Consider the following 10,692-nt stretch of genomic DNA (forward strand, 5'->3'; position numbering starts at 1 on the left):
AGAAAGAAGAAAGAAAAAAGAAAGGAAGGGAGGGAGGAGGGAGAAACAGAAAGAAAGGGAGAGCATTACACAAGTAGGAAGAAGCTAATAAGAATAAACTGTAAAAAAAGATAAAAAGACAGAGAGCAAGAAAAGGAAAGAGACAGAAGTAAAGACAGAGAACAAGAAAAGTTTTAAAACAAGTAACCTGTAAGAAGACTTTACACAAAAAAGAAAGAGAAAAAGAAAAGTTTTAAAAGGAAGGGCCAATATAAAATATATTTAAGAGATGTAAAAAAGAAGAGCAAGTAAGAAAAGACTACAAAAATGATAGAGAGAGAAAGGAGAGAAGAAAGATGTTTAACAAACAAGGGTCAATAAGAAATGCCACAGCAGTAAATAATGAAAGCAAGAGAGAAAAAGAATGAAATAATTTCTTAAAGAAGGAGATGAGAAATAAAACATAATACAAAAAATATGTAAAAAATAAAATAGACCTAGGTAGAGAACCATATTGTCACAAAATAAAAGGGAAATCAGAAATAAAAGATAAAAAAGATATAATAAGAGTAAAATAGCAAAAGAGAGAAAGAGCGGGGGAGCGAGAGAGAGGAAGGAAGGAAGAAAAGAACAAACGTAGGAACAAGGAAAAACTTTTATAAAGGGCTGAGGCAGGAGGATCACTTGAAGCCATGAGTTCAAGACCAGTCTGGGCAACATAGCAAGACCCTATCTCTAAAAAGAATATTTTTTAAAAATTAGCCCTGTGTGGTGACTCATGCCTCTGTTCCCAGCACTTTGGGAAGCTGAGGTGAGAGGATTGCTTGGACTCAGAAGTTTGAGGCTGCAGTGAGCTATGATAGTGCCATGCAGTTTAGTTTGGGTGACAAAGAAAGACCCTGATCCTAGAAAATAATAGGACATTCATAGAAGAAAAATAGGACATTTACAGAAGATGAGTTAACAGCAAACACAGTTAAAGGAAGAAAGAGAATGTGAGAATGAGACAGAGGAGCCAACAAGAAAACCAAGGACAATTTTTGGGGGGGAAAAGATTTTAAAGTTGGAGACAGGAAAACAAAACATAAATGTAAATAAAGAAAGTAGACGATTGATAGCTGAATAGACAGCTATAATAGATACGTAGATGGGCTGGCAGGTAGGTAGATGGATGAGAGAGAGAGAGAGACAGAGATATGAAACATAAAAAGCAGAAGCGAGAAAAAAGAATATATAAAAAGGATAGAATGAGAGAGAAAGAAAAAAGGGACTGTTTAAAAAGAGGAGCCAATAGAAAGAGCATGAAAGAACAGTGGGAGAAAGGAAGGAATGATAGAGAGAGGAAAGGAAGTAAAAGGGAGGGAAGAAAAAGGTGAGAAGGAGGAAGAAATGGGTGAAGATAGGAGAGAAAATGTCAGGGAGTATGGATGGAGAAATAGAAATAGGACAGAAGGAAGGAAGGAAGGAAGGAAGGAAGGAAGGAAGGAAGGAGGAAGGAAGGAAGGAAGGAGGAAGGAAGGAAGGAGGAAGGAAGGAAGGAAGGAGGAAGGAAGGAAGGAGGAAGGAAGGAAGGAGAAGGGAGGAAGGGATGGAGGGAGGGAACAAAGGAAGGAAAAGAAGGAAGGAGGGAAGGAAGGAAGAAGGAAAGGAAGGAAGGCAAGAAGGAGGGAGGGAGGGAGGAAGTGGGAGGGAGAGGGAGAAGCCAGTAAGAAATCAAGTACAATTGCGTTGAAGGCGAGTAGATGTAAAAGGTAGAAGTCACTTTTTAAAAAATAGTAAAATAAAGATTGATAGCTAGCTAGGTGCGTACATAGGTAAGCGGATAAGTAGGTAGGTAGGTAGGTAGATAGATAGATAAATAAATGAGAGAACTTTAACGGTAAAAGCCAATATAAAAGACTGTATGAAAAAATACAAAGAGATTCACGACTGTAATCCCAGCACTCTGGGAGGCTGATGTGGACGGATCACCTGAAGTCAGGAGTTCGAGACCAACCTGGTCAACATGGTGAAACCCTGTTTCTACTAAAAATACAAAAATTAGCCGGGCATGGTGGCACATGCCTGTAATCCCAGCTACTCAAGAGGCCGAGGCAGGAGAATTGCCTGAACCCCGGGAAGCCGAGGTTGCAGTAAGCCGAGATCGAGATCGAGATCGCCTCACTGCACTCCAGCCTGGGCAACAATAGGGAAACTCCATCCTCCTCCCCCCACCAAAAAGCAAATACAAAGAAAGAATTAGAACAAGAGATGTGGATGAAAAGAAAAATGATTAAAAACAGGAACTGGTAAACAAATGGAAGGAAGGAAGAAAGCAGGGTGGGAAGGGAAAGAGGGAGGAAAGCTGAAATGAAGGAATGTGGCAGAGTAAGAATAGAGAAAGGGGGGGTGACTTAAATGGAAAGAGAAAAGACAGAAAAATGTAATAAAAGAAGGAAGAAAAGAATGAAAGAAGGAGGAACATAAAAAGGGAGGAAGGGGTGGAAAGAAAAAGAAGTTTATAGTGATGAATCTATAGGAAAGATTATGTAAAATTTTTAATAAGAGAAAATCTGAGAGACACAGAGGAGTTTGAAAAAGAGAAGCTAGTAAGAAAAGTACAACTGTGGACAGCAAGGAAAGACCAATTTATAAGGAAGAAGGTCCTCTCAGTTAAAATGTGACCGTAAAATAAGAGACAGATGGATGACAGCTAGATAGGAAGGGAGGGACAGAGTTGTAAGACAGAGAGAGAGAGAGAGAATATGAACAAACTTGCTTTTAAAAGAACTCCATTAAAAAGTCAGTACTTAAAAATAGAGAGATAGGAAGAGAAAGAGAGGAAATGAAAAATGTTTTTAAAGGAGCCAATAACCAGAGAGCGAAAAAAAGAGGGAGTATAGGAGAGGGTAGGAAGGGAAGAAGGAATAATGGCAAAAGGAAGGAAAGAAGGCAGAAGAAAGAGAGGAGAAAGGAAGAAAGGTTGGCATGCATGCAGACAGGAGAAATAGAAATAAAGAAAAGGGAGCAAGAAAAAGAGAAAGGGAATAAGGGAAGGAATGAAGGAAAGAATGAAGGGAAGAAAGAGAAATGAAGAAAGAAATAACATGTTTAAAACGCATTAGTTAATAAGATAGTAAAATAAAGAGGGAAAAAATAAGAGAAAGTTTCACAAGCAGAAAGAGGCCAATAAGAACAAAGTGCATTAAAAAAAAAAAAAGATAGAAAAGGAACGAAGACAGAAATAGAATAAAAAGAAAAATTTTAAATGCAAGAAGCCTGTAGGAAGAGTTTACACAAAAGAGAAAAAGAAAAATTTTGAAAGGAGAAGTCAATGGTAAAAATAAATTTGAGAGGGGAGGGTGTAAAGGAAAAAGTAAAAAATATTACAAAAATGATAGTGCATTAGAGAGAGAGAAGAAAAGAGTGGAAGAGGGAGAGAAAGAAAGATGTTTAGTAGCATCCCTGGCCTCTACCCATGCCAGAAACACAACACCCACCATTTGTGACTATCAAAAATGTCTACAGACATTTTCAAACATCCCCTGGAGGACAAAATTACTTCCCATCGAGAACCACTGCCTGTCATCTCCCATTTTCTCCCCCACAACTCCATATGTAGATTGACATATGGCTCTCCTCTTATTGGGCATGGAAGGATAAATAGACTCTATCTGGGATACTTTTGTCATCTCCACTATTAAAAATAAATGTTTCATTATGTTTCTTTAAGCAGCTCCTTCGAAGAGAAAGAAAATGAGTGACACTCCCATTGATCAAAAACCACACCAAGGACAAAAATGTAATTGAAATGTTATTATTAGAAATGAGTAATTTGTGGAAAGATTGGATTTGGTAATGATCTGCTTATCATGCAGATAAATCCTCTCTTCTCGTCTATCAAATGATGGATTTTGAGTAATGCTCACCAACAGGGCTACAGCTTCTACTGTCATATGCATGAGACGCCCTAATCAGTGTCACTGCCTCCACACTCCCATGAGCAGGGTAGCCCACATTTTGCAGTTGACAACTCTCCAAGCACAATCAGATCCCTGACTTCCACAGCCCCTGCTTCTAATCTCTCCTCTGTACTTCCCCATTCCCAACAAGATCCTGAGGCATTTTTTCAGCCTGTGTCTCACTAGCTGCTGCTGCCGCTGCTGCCACCCCTTGCTCAGCAGTCCCACCTGCTAAGGAAGTTTTTACCTGAATCTCATTTGCTCCACCTGAAGAACTATCCTTGCAGATTGCTGAATGGAGGTGCTACTGACGTTTCTGAAGCCCACAGCACTAGGGACCTAGTGAAGACCAAGACAGTGGTCTTTCTCAAAACCCTTCCCTTCCTTTGGCTTGGGACCTTTCAGGCCCAGAAGTAATTTATGTTACTTCACTGGCAGCAGAAATATTTTATTCTGCCACATGTTTTTCTGCAGCAGTGGACTGTGCCCCCAGTATTGTCCACTCTTGTTCCCCTGCTCCTTTTAGAAAAGGCCGCCAGAGGGTCTGTGCGGTGGCTCACACCTGTAATCCCAGCACTTTGGGAGGCCGAGTCAGGTGGATCACGAGGTCAGGAGATCAAGACCATCCTCGCCAACATGGTGAAACCCCGTCTCTACTAAAAATACAAAAATTAGCCAGATGTGGTGATGTACACCTGTAATCCCAGCCACTCAGGAGGCTGAGGCAGGAGAATCACTTGAGTCCAGGATGCGAAGGTTGCAGTGAGCTGAGATTGCACCACTGCACTCCCAGCCTGGGCAACAGAGCAAGACTTTGTTTAAAAAAAAAAAAAAAAGCCCACCAGGGTAGTAGCTATTGCTGTCATTTTAACATTTCACCCTGCTTATTGAGTAGACCTCCCGAACACATGTAGGGATAGCACTACTTGCTGAATCGAAGTGTCTTCCTTTGTTTTGCTTTCTAGCTCAGTCATTGATTTTCCTAACATACTCGTCTAGATTCTGCCTTTTTGGGGCCCCCAAAAATGGCTCAGACTTTCAGGGAGCTATGTCATCTTACTGCTTCTTTTCCAAAGACGGTGTTCATGTGTCTGAAGTAAGAGATTTGACCTACATTCATACTCCTCTAAGTGTCAGCCACATGGGCATCATTTAGGTGCTTATTAGAAATGCAGATTATCAGGCCTCACCCCAGACCTACTGAATCAGAATCTGCATTTTTACAAGATCCCAGTGTGGGTATGCACGTTCAAGTTTGGGAAACACTGGCTTTCATGACCTCATAAAGACAGAACAAAGTCAGGGCGCTTAGATGAAACGTCCTCTGCCTCCTCTGGTTCTGTCTCCACTCAAATAGTGCTTGGCCCTTGAAGTCTGCCATTAGTGTACTGATTCATGCTCTGGTCTCACTGAGCTTAGTAGAGCCCTATGGCTTGCTCGTCTATCCCCCACCCTAATTCTGGTTGGCTCCTCCATAACACTCAAGGTAGAGTCCTCTCACTTCCACCACAGTGACTGCCCCCGGCCGGCTCCCCAGTTAGACTTTCAGCCCTTTCTGGACCATGACTATACCACATAGGAACCAAGAGTAGCTTAAGAAAACAAAACCTCAGAGAGAATCTTGCTGGGGCTGACTGCACTATACTGCCAAGTTGCTTGGCCATGGCCCAGGTGAGGAAAATGAGGAGGCAGGGATTGGGGGAACCTAAGATCTCTCTTCCTAGAGTCTTAAATGGAGAGCGGAGCTATAGTTCCCCTTGTTTGCTCTCCTTGTTAACTTCACTTATCTAAAGCAACCAAGGCCCAGAATAAGGCAAATGTGAAGCCACATCTGATTTCTTTGCTCTCCAGCCTCTCTTTGCCACTACCCTTCCATCTTCCTACTATCTCTGAGCTTCTAAAAGAATGATCTTTCTTTGGTATGTTTTTCCTAGGTCATATACCCCTTCTTCCTGACCTCAGATAACCTTTAATGGTGGGCAAGGCTATCTCTAGTAGCTAAGCATTCCAGGCTGTTGCTATACAAAATGGGGAAAAAATTAGGAAAATTCTTGAGACAGTAGCATGGCTTACAAGGCAGTTGTCTCGTTGTCCTATCCTATTTTGGAATGAGAGTCCTGAATATTACCTTGGTGTTCATCATGGAATTCCTCCTGTTACAAATTCTTGAGTAGGCTTCTCTACTCTACCTACCCTACCTCCACTACCAAACCAGTAGATGCCTATGGAAGACTAGGATAAAGAGAACGGAAGAAGTCAAGAATTAGAAATTATATAAAATTTTTGAATCAATAGCCCTGTTGCACAATGGTTATTTCACATCTGGCAAGCCCGAAAAGTAAGCACAGGAAACTATGGGCCTCCTGACCTATATCTAGAATGCATTCTCACTGTAAAAAGATGTAGAATAATATATATATATATATATATATATATACATAAAATATTTTTGCAACAATGTCATAAAGTGGACAAAAGGCATGAGAATCTCATAAAAATGGGCAAATAGGCATTTCACTGAAGAAGATATACAGAGGGCAAACACATGAAAAGATGTTTAACATTATTAGTCATCAAAGAACTACAAATCAAACCACTATGAGATACCACCACACACTCAGTAAAGTGGCTGGAATTTACTTGTTCATACCAAGCATTTTAAACAACGTAGAACACCTAGAACTCTCTTACACAGCTGATGGGGCTGTAAAAATGACACAACCACTGCGGAAAATAGTTTGGCAAATTAAGTTACACTTGCATCTACCATACAATTCAGTCATTCTGCTCCTAGGTGTGTGCCCAATAGAAGTGAAATTATACATCCACATAAAGAATCAAACACCAATGTTCATAGCAGCATTATTCATAGTAGCTGAAAACTGGAAACAACCTAAATGCCCTTCAAAGGATAAATGGGTAAACTGTGGTACATGTATACCACGGAATACTATGCAGTAATAAAAAGGAATGAACTAGTCATACAGGAAGTAATATTAATGAATCTCAAAATAATTATGCTAAGTGACAGAAAATAGTACAGACAAAAAATAGTACATCTTGTTTGATTCCATTTATATAAAGTTCTTGAAAGTGCAAACTAATTTATAGTGACAGCAGGATCAGTGGTTGCCTGGGGGACAATAGAGGGGATGAACTATAAGAGGGTACAAGGAAACTTTTGGGGGTGATGAGTATGTTTGCTCTCTTGATTGTGGTGATGATTTCTTGGGCTTATATATATATGTAAAAATGGAACAAATTGTAAATTTTAAACATGTAAGGTTTTTTTCGTTTGTTTGAGAGAGAGTCTATCTCTGTCACTCAGACTGGAGTGCAATGGCATGATCTCAGCTCACTGCAACCTCTGCCTCCCAAGTTTAAGCAATTCTCCTGCCTCAGCCTCCTAAGTAGCTGGGATTATAGGCGTGTGCCACCATGCCTGGCTAAATTTTCTATTTTTAGTAGAGATGGGATTTCACCATGTTGGTCACACTGGTCTCGAACTTCTCACCTTGTGATCCACTCACCTCAACCTCCCAAAGTGCTGGGATTACAGGCGTGAGCCACCACGCCTGGCCAACATGTACAGTTTTGTACTTCAATCATACTTTAACAAAGTTGTTTAAAACTGATATTATTTCCCTTTTACTTACTTTTAGGGCTAGTTCATCATTCTCAAATTGGTACCAAGATTGCTATCAAAAAGTCAAGAAGCAATTACATTCTTGGTGGAATGTATAGAGTAACGCAAAAGAACAAAAAGAAGAAATTGTGTTTCAAATGTTTTGTATTGATCATTAGTTTTTCCAGTTAACTTATTTTGATAGGATATCCCATTCACTGGCTTTGTACTGACTAGCTAGAGATCATTGTTTTAAGACACAGGTCATACCCCTCTCCCTGGTAAAGAAGGTGCTGAGTCAGCTTCATGCTAAATATACCATGCAATTTAGCAGAAAGTAACTTAAACATTTGATAATGATGATGATGATAATGATAGTTAACATTTATTGAGAATGTACTGAGCTAGGTCCTGTACTAAATGAGAACGAAGGGAAAAGGAAAAAGTAGGTGACATAGAATACAGAGATAGAAAAGACATAATCATCATCTAAGGTCAGACTTACATAAACAAAAGTTCTTCTAACAAAATGAAAGTTTTGTATTATATAAAATGTAGTGGGAACACAGAAGATTTAGAGCCTAGTCCTGCCTAGAGAGGTTGAAGAAGTCTTTATTAAAGGAGAGCTTAATTAAATTAGGTCCTGAAATGTGAGCGGGAATTTTTCAGATGAGTAGACGCGAGGACAAAGTGAGGCAATATTGCAGACAGAAGGGAAAAGTGTACATTGAAAGCATGGAGGTATGAGCCAGCATAGCCAGCGAAGTGCAGGAGATGAGACTGAAAAGGTGAGTTGAGGTCAGAGCCTTATATGTACACCTTGCTGAAGTATGAATATAACTTTGCAGTAGTAGGGAACCATTGAAGGTTTCTGAGTAGGCATGTGACATAAGAATTATGCGAATTTCTAAAAAGATAATCCAGTTACAGTGTTTGAGATAGATGGTAGAGAAAAGAGATTAGAGACAAGATAGTTTGGAGTCAACTGGGATAGTTAAGATAAAAATGATAAGGGCCCAAACTAAGGCAGCAGCATGAGGGTGAATGGGAGGATATAGATTCAAGATATTTTGGAGTTAGACTGTGTCTGGAGTTGGTGACTTAATAGATGTGTGGAGTCAGGGAGGAGGAGATTGGTGATGATTGTGTTAGTCTGTTCTCATGCTGCTAATAAAGACATACCTGAGACTGGGTAGCTTATAAAGGAAAGAGGTTTAATGGACACAGTTCCACACAGCTGCAGAAGTCTGACAATCATGGCAGAAGGCAAAGGAGAAGCAAAGGCGAATCTTACATGGCTGCAGGCAAGAAAGCTTGTGCAGGGGAACTCCCATTTATAAAACCATCAGATCTCGTGAGACTTATTCACTACTACAAGAACCGTATGGGGGAAACTGCCCCAATCATTCAATTATCTCCATCCTTGACACGTGGGGATTATGACAATTCAGGGTGAGATTTGAGTGGGGACACAGCCAAACCATATCAATGATGACGATGATGATGATGATGATTTTACTATCATTTTATTCAGTTTTTGTATACAGGTTTTCACAAAGTAGGATGTCTTTTCTCTGTGTTTCCATGGTGCTCAGGCTTACCTCTGTCTCAGAACTCATTCTACTGTATCATATTTGTCTGACTGTTATACAGGATGATAAGCTTCTTGAGGTCAGGAATTATATATTTTTTTTCAGGTCTAAGCAGTGTGCTCAATAAGCATTAGATTGAATTGGATTGGCCTTACAGGGCAACTCTAAACTTTTAGAATGGAGCACTGGGTGAATCACCACGCCTTTAACAAAAATACGAACTACAGGGAGGAAAGCAAATTTGGAAAGATGTGAGTACTTGGGTACATAATGAGCTAGTTAAGCTTAGGTGTCTGTGAGAGACATCCAGCAAGTGGCTGATAATATGTATTAGCATTGAGACAAGTGCTTAGGAGACAGATAGGGAATGAGGGGAAGATATTATATTAATTTGATGCCTGTAGAGCAGGCAAAAGTCTCTTTTAGAAGCTTAATTATCAGATGCCACCTGCAGGGTGAAAAAATAATAGAAGCTTAATTACTAATGAATGCTTTTCTCTGGAATACTAAACCATACAGAAAGGTTTTTTAAAAAAAGACAAAACCATCATGTCCTTCAAATGAAGGAGGTAAGAAAATAAACAATATTCATAATTGTCCTGTAGCTTTTCAATTAAATAGTTTTGTCATACAGCTGGTTATTTTCCTGATTATAAAATCTGTGTTTATTTTTAGTAAAGGAAGATTTAAAAAATATTCATGATTATAAATGTTATTATCTTACATTTTGCTGTGATTTCTAGCTGAATAGGCTCTTTGACATTTGCAAAGTGTGGGGAAGTTAGAGTTCCTGCTATGGCTGCCCATACTGATAGGCAGAGTAATTTCATAACATAGTATGATTTGGGAGTCCCAGTGCAGAAAATTCTCTCCAAGAAGGCATCTGCCTTCTACTGCCATCCTTTTCCTCAGACATGAAAATACATCCTGCTTCCCATCTCCGCAAGGCTGGACTAGAGGTTAGCTAAGTCTCTGTTAGTCCCTACAGAAGACTCTCATGCATATTCAACACACACCCATGTCCACCAAGCACACTAGGACATCACCAGCTGGTTGGTCATTGAGCACTTTAAATATCATATGCACAAAACCAAATTCATCATCTTCCAATCACCCCAAAACCTGGTCTCACTTCCTCCTTTTTTTATCCAGGCACAAAACTTGGCTCATCTTTTACTTTTTCCCATTGCTCATCTTCTACATCTTAAAGTTGCCATATTCTGTGTAATTTACCTTTCCTTTCCATTCAGGTTATCCCAGTCTTACAATAACTTGCCTCCAATCTCTTCTTATTCCTTTTTTTCAGTTAAATGTTTCCTTTTCATTTTCTTTTGTTAATTTTTAATTTTTGTGGGGACATAGTTGGTGTATATTTTTATGAGGTACAGGAGATGTTGTGATACAGGCATGCACCGTGAAATAAGCACATCATGGAGAATGAGGTATCCATCCCCTCAAGCATTTATTCTTTGTGTTACATACACTCCAATTACACTCTCTTATTTTAAAATGTACAATTAAGTTATTATTGACTATAATCACCCTGTTGTGCTAT

This window comes from Cebus imitator, unplaced genomic scaffold, assembly GCF_001604975.1.
Source record: "Cebus imitator isolate Cc_AM_T3 unplaced genomic scaffold, Cebus_imitator-1.0 Scaffold376, whole genome shotgun sequence".
Classification (NCBI taxonomy): domain Eukaryota; kingdom Metazoa; phylum Chordata; class Mammalia; order Primates; family Cebidae; genus Cebus; species Cebus imitator.